Genomic DNA, 5742 nt, shown 5'->3' with positions numbered 1-5742 from the left:
TTGACTTTAGGCGACTTCTTGCGGTGGGACTGACCCGACGTCTTGGATTGGGGAGGGATCGAGCTTTCCCATGATCTTCCACGTGACCAGGAACGGGAGCATCAGATGGCGAGGACCTTGAGGCAATGTTCCCTCAACGCTTTTGGGTGCATGGCTTGGCAATCCTAGCAGGTCTTGGAATCGTGGCTCTGCTCCAAGTGCCAAAGATAAACCAAGTGTGGGTGTGTAACAGACATCTGCATGTGACAGGCACCATATGGGCTGAAACTAACTGGTTGCTTAGGCGACATCCCTAGCGTACCAGTAGAAGAGATTCTCAAAAAAATTACAAGAAAAAAGTCAGTCACGAATCTATGCCGACTGGCGGGCAATAAAAGAACAGACAGTGTGCTAGGGTGGAGAATATATAGGCGCCATGCACTTCATTTCCAGCACAGGCAACACCACCTAACGGTGCGCAATGGTGCTGATCAAAAATTTCCGGATCCAGTCGGACACCTGGGGAATAGTCCAAGTTAAGGAATCTGCAGCTAGAAATCTCTATCAGAAGCTTTTTGATGCCAACGGCAGCCTATTTTGAGGGCAATAACATTACCAGCAAAAACATGACCCGGGGTATTGTTTTTCTAGCAATTCAGTCTCAGTTAAAAGTTAATGAGATCACCTGCACCATTTTCAGCACCCTAAAAATGGGTAAATAGGTCATGCAGTGAGCTTCAAACGTTTGAGAACAAAAAAAATTGGTATCTGTAAAAAGCGATTGGTAGAAGGCTGCCATGGAACTTGGATGGCAGGAAGAAAGAATCACAGTAGTCCCTACCCACATATGGAGAGGGGCGTCGTCATTGAGGACATCATCAATGCTCCTAAAGCCATGTGTCTCCACATTGCAAAAGTAACACCGACTATACAAATAGCAGATTTAACTTTGTGAACAGTGATATGATGTTTGAGAACTCTAGCAAATGAAAAATCACCTGAAAGCACTGAAGACATTATGGAGATAAACTATTTACCCCCAGCTCAAACAAGCCGGTGCTTCATTTCACTGAATTTCAGTCAACGCATGATTTATTTGTGCCATTATTTGCAAAAACAGGCCTGCTGTACAGATGTAATATGGCCTTGTACATCATGTTGAAGTCGTCTGAGGACTGAAAATGAAGTCATAGCACACCTTAGATACATTATTTATGGTCTGAGGGATACTGGTAATGGCACTTCATCAGCCCGGACATTCAGCAAAACTGGTCAGCCCTTTATACAGTCCGTAAAGGATGTATGCTTTTTTCTCTATTTAAGGAATATGCGCTTGATCTTTTTCAGTCAATTTGCCAGCGCCAATAAGTCAAGATACTAACAAATCTATATATATTTTTTTTTTAACTATTACGTCGAATTCTCTGAATAGTAAAAAGGCACAAAATGAAGGGTTACCAGGGGGCAAGACAGTGCTCTTATGTGGCACGTGTAGTTAAGGTACACATATGAGACGGCAAAATCAAGCAGTAAGCTGTGTAAATTTGTCCCAGTTTAAATTGCACATAGGCTTGGGGATATGACACAAAATTCCACTTGTTCAATGTTTTAACCTGGTTTGATTTGTAAATTTAATTTCTTCGGCACAGTGGAGCAAATGAAGATAAGAACGTTACTTACTGCTACCATCCAAGCACATGTGTGTTTGTGTATGATCCAGTGTGGTATGGGCATTGTATGTATAAATCAAGCACAGTAATAGAGGTCTGTGTGTTCCATTTTGGAAGCCCTGGTCTGCCCATGTGCACAAAATGGAGGGGGGCGGGGGGGTTGGGGGGGGGAGGTGGTCTTCCCAGACAGAGTAACCGTATTGCTGATATTCCTGAAGCAGGAGGGAGGATACCTAGACAATGAAGGGAGGACAGAGGAAACAGGGCTTCTCTGGAAAATCCAGTAGGCTCTTTTGCAGAGAGGGACTTCTGATAAGTCTTCCGGCACCACAGACACTAGATAGATAGATAGTGGGGGTGAAGAGTGAGACAGCAGTCTCTCTTGTTAAAGTAAGAAGCGTTCAGCCTTTTGTTTCTTTTCCCGATCACTGTCTGTGTGGCTGTTAATGTTCAACTGTGGAAAATTCACAGCTCTTTGTGCCTCTGATGTGGGTACTGCACGCTGGAGACTAACCTGCTGTGAGAAATTTCACTACACGAAGACTGGATCTGCAGAACAGCCTGTAGACACTAGGAATAAAAGGAACTAATTCACAAATGAACATGCAAATCTCACAATGCATGCGTTAATCTATCTAGCTAAAACAAGCATTGGCATAGCCAATAGGGCTCGCCTTTGGGACCTTATAAGTGTTTAGCCATGCAACAGTTGCATAACTAAATACTTATAAGGTCCCAAAAGCGAGACCTATTGGCTATGCAAAGCGGCCGCGAAAGTAAAAGTGATCGCGATCACGATCAAACATCAAAGCGGCCGTGCGCCCGCTAAAGCAAAAGTAAAGGTAAAGTGCGGCGAGCGCGCGCACGCGCACATGCACTGTAGCTCCAGGCTGGCCTGGTAGCACTTTTTGGAGCCCTCTCAATAAGTCTTGCCAGACCAGCGCATGCGCTGGGTCAGGCGAGACCTAACAATAATATTGTTGGTGCAAACAAGGTCACTTGGGCATTGGGAAAGAAACTGGCAGCAAGAAGTGGGTAACTGAGATAGTTTCTACTTCTGCAAGCTACCTACAATTTTCTGCACAATTTCAAGCTTAGCGCGACTGTTAAATGAAAAAATTAGAACCCTACTCACAAAATCAGATTGCTACATGCGAAAAAGTCAGATGTCCCCTAGTGGTGGTCTAATAATCACTTCTGTAGGTCTTGAGCACAAACTTCTAATCTGCTCGCTTTCTGTTTATTCGTGCCAAGAACGGTTCGTTTTACCGGTTATTCAAACAGTTATAAAGGAATTCAACACAAATGGGTTCAGCACTATTCACAAAGTAGATAAACAAATGTCCAAGACATGAATGAAATGTTCTTAGAGAAAATCCTTTTCTTTATTTCATATTTTCATGTGCATGACGAAGAAATAGCCAACGCGTTTCGTCTCCTACACAGAGACTTCTTCAGGGCTTCAAGTATCGATGCGAATAGATTCTTTGTATAATTCAAATTACTAGCTGAAAGTTTCAATGTTACAAAAGCCTTCTTGTAGGGTAATTTTTATTAAAATAACGTGGTAGCCCGTAATAGTGGTCTCTTAATTTGCGAATAATCTGGCGAACTACAGAACGAGGATATGTTTAAATTACCCGCTCTGTACGATGTATCACCAGAGTGGCATGGTAGCCCGTGCATCTCAGTGTCATCAGTTACAAACATTGCTTTTGTAACATTGAAACTTTCAGCTAGTAATTTGAATTATACAAAGAATCTATTCGCATCGATACTTGAAGCCCTGAAGAAGTCTCTGTGTAGGAGACGAAACGCGTTGGCTATTTCTTCATCATGCACATGAAAATATGAAATAAAGAAAAGGATTTTCTCAAAGAACATTTCATTCATGTCTTGGACATTTGTTTATCTACTTTGTGAATAGTGCTGAACCCATTTGTGTTGAATTCTATGATAAGGACTTGGTCCTGATTGGGGAGCCTAGAGGGGAGTGCTCCTTGGTTCTTAGCACTACATGAATTTCTAATAGGGATACTACTCATCTGTCAGGTGCGGTATTTATGGCCTACACCCTCTTTCTGCTGCTTTAAAATAGTTATAAAGGACTACAGCTACTCTGTGGCAATAGTGTAGCCAACAGTCAACACCAGCATGCCCTGTGCCGAATAAAGCCAGCTTGCTCAGGCAGATTTATAGACCGAGAAGGTGGTGGGGGCGCATGCATCACCTAAATACACGCTACAACGTGGCATGATTATCGCGGTCTGCTGGACAGCTAAAGAATGAACGGCATTTTAAGCCCCAAGTTTGTTGTTCCTGCCCAAACATTATTGATGGGCCGATGACATCAACATCCTGAGCAACTGTATTTGTCAAAGAGCACTATCATTTCGTTAGCTAGTGCTCAAAATGAAAAATTAAAAAAAAAAAAAAAACACTCCAGACACAACTAAAGACTGTCACTGAAGCAAGTGTTATCATGCACTGCATTTACCATGATGCCTTAAGGCGAGCTTGAGAGCCGAGATGTGAGGCAGTGTGCTCCCACTCTCGGTTTGAGAAGGTTCCCTTGAGCTAATAAGCTCTGACTGATACACCTGCACCCCGTGACTGGAACAGAGAGCTGCGAAGACTTGGGCAGCATTTTCAGCACCCCCCGAAAGAACGGGTCGCTCTCTACTGAAGGACAACTATCCAAAATCACATGTCTAAAGATACACAGCACTTGCCGCACCAACAATGGGGAAAGATTAAAGACAGTCACTGAAAAGTGTCATCATGCACTGCATTTACCATGATGCACTGGAGTGAACGGAGTGCTGGGATGTGAGGCAGTGTGCTCCAATCCTCTTTGCTTTGGAAAATAAAATCTGCAGGGCTTGCCACGCTGCATTACTCTTCCTGAATTCAGTCTGGAGTAGAGCTAGTAAGCTCATATTGACATTGCTACAGGCTGCTGAGAATGGCCGGTATTTCCTGACTTATTAATTAATCAGTTTACATTACAACGCAGTACACCATCACCACTACAGTCACAGCACTGTAGTGTTCTAGCAGCCATCTTACCCTGCCCCATCAAAAGTGCTGCAACAGCATGAAGTTCTTTACCGGCATCACAAAATGAGGTAACCCAGCATCACTGATCCACAGCCGTGAACGAGTGCAGAAGTACATTGCACAGTAAAGCAGCACCAGCTGACAGCGCCCATTGTAATCATACTGTTCCACAAGGGTGAGCAGGGTATTAAAACAAAATTGCGCATCACACAGTAATGCAACATTGTTACCGGCTATTTGTACTATCATCCAGTATCAGAGAGCTATGCCTGTAGCAGTGAACCATAACAGCAATAATGGGTAACTATGATTGACTAGTAGTGAATCACTCACTCATGCATTATCACCGCCTAGCAATGCATCGACTGTGGTAATAATCACAACCATCATTTTACAATAGTGCTTCTTCACTGCCACAGCTAAGTGCACCGGTTTCCAGTAAGGAATCAAGACCAAAACATGATCATTCAGCAATAGTGAATCATGAAGTATGTCTATCAAAGCCTTTCAAAATAAAGTAACTGCACTGTAAGGATTAGGTGCATCATATAGAAAGATCATCCACCTCACAGTAGATCCAGTAAGCATTATACCCAACAACGTCCTCAACATTCACGGATGAGTTACCTAGCAATATCCCGTTGGCAAACGAAGTAAAAAAATTTTTTTTTAAAAAACACATTACCAGTGCACCATCACTCAATGTCATTACCATGTTGTGGAGCACATCCAACACCAATTTTTTTTTTTTAGCACCCAATAGTACAGCTCGATTACCAGACAGCACACAAGCTATGTCGCATCACTACCACATGATCATATAATAGTACACCTCGGTTACTTACCTGGCAGGTGGATGCATTTCTGTCGCTGCCCGCCTTGAGCACCACCTGTGTTCAGCTGGTAGTGGCAGAGAGAATCAGCAATGACAGAAGTGATTTTAAAAGAATAACAAAAAGCGGGTAAACACTAAAACAGAACCCAGTAAACACCTGTTAAGAGTTACCAATGGGACCACTAGAACCAAGGAAGG

This window comes from Triturus cristatus, chromosome 1_2 (assembly GCF_964204655.1).
Source record: "Triturus cristatus chromosome 1_2, aTriCri1.1, whole genome shotgun sequence".
In the NCBI taxonomy this organism is placed as follows: Eukaryota; Metazoa; Chordata; class Amphibia; order Caudata; family Salamandridae; genus Triturus; species Triturus cristatus.
Note: the sequence above shows the minus strand (reverse complement) of the source record.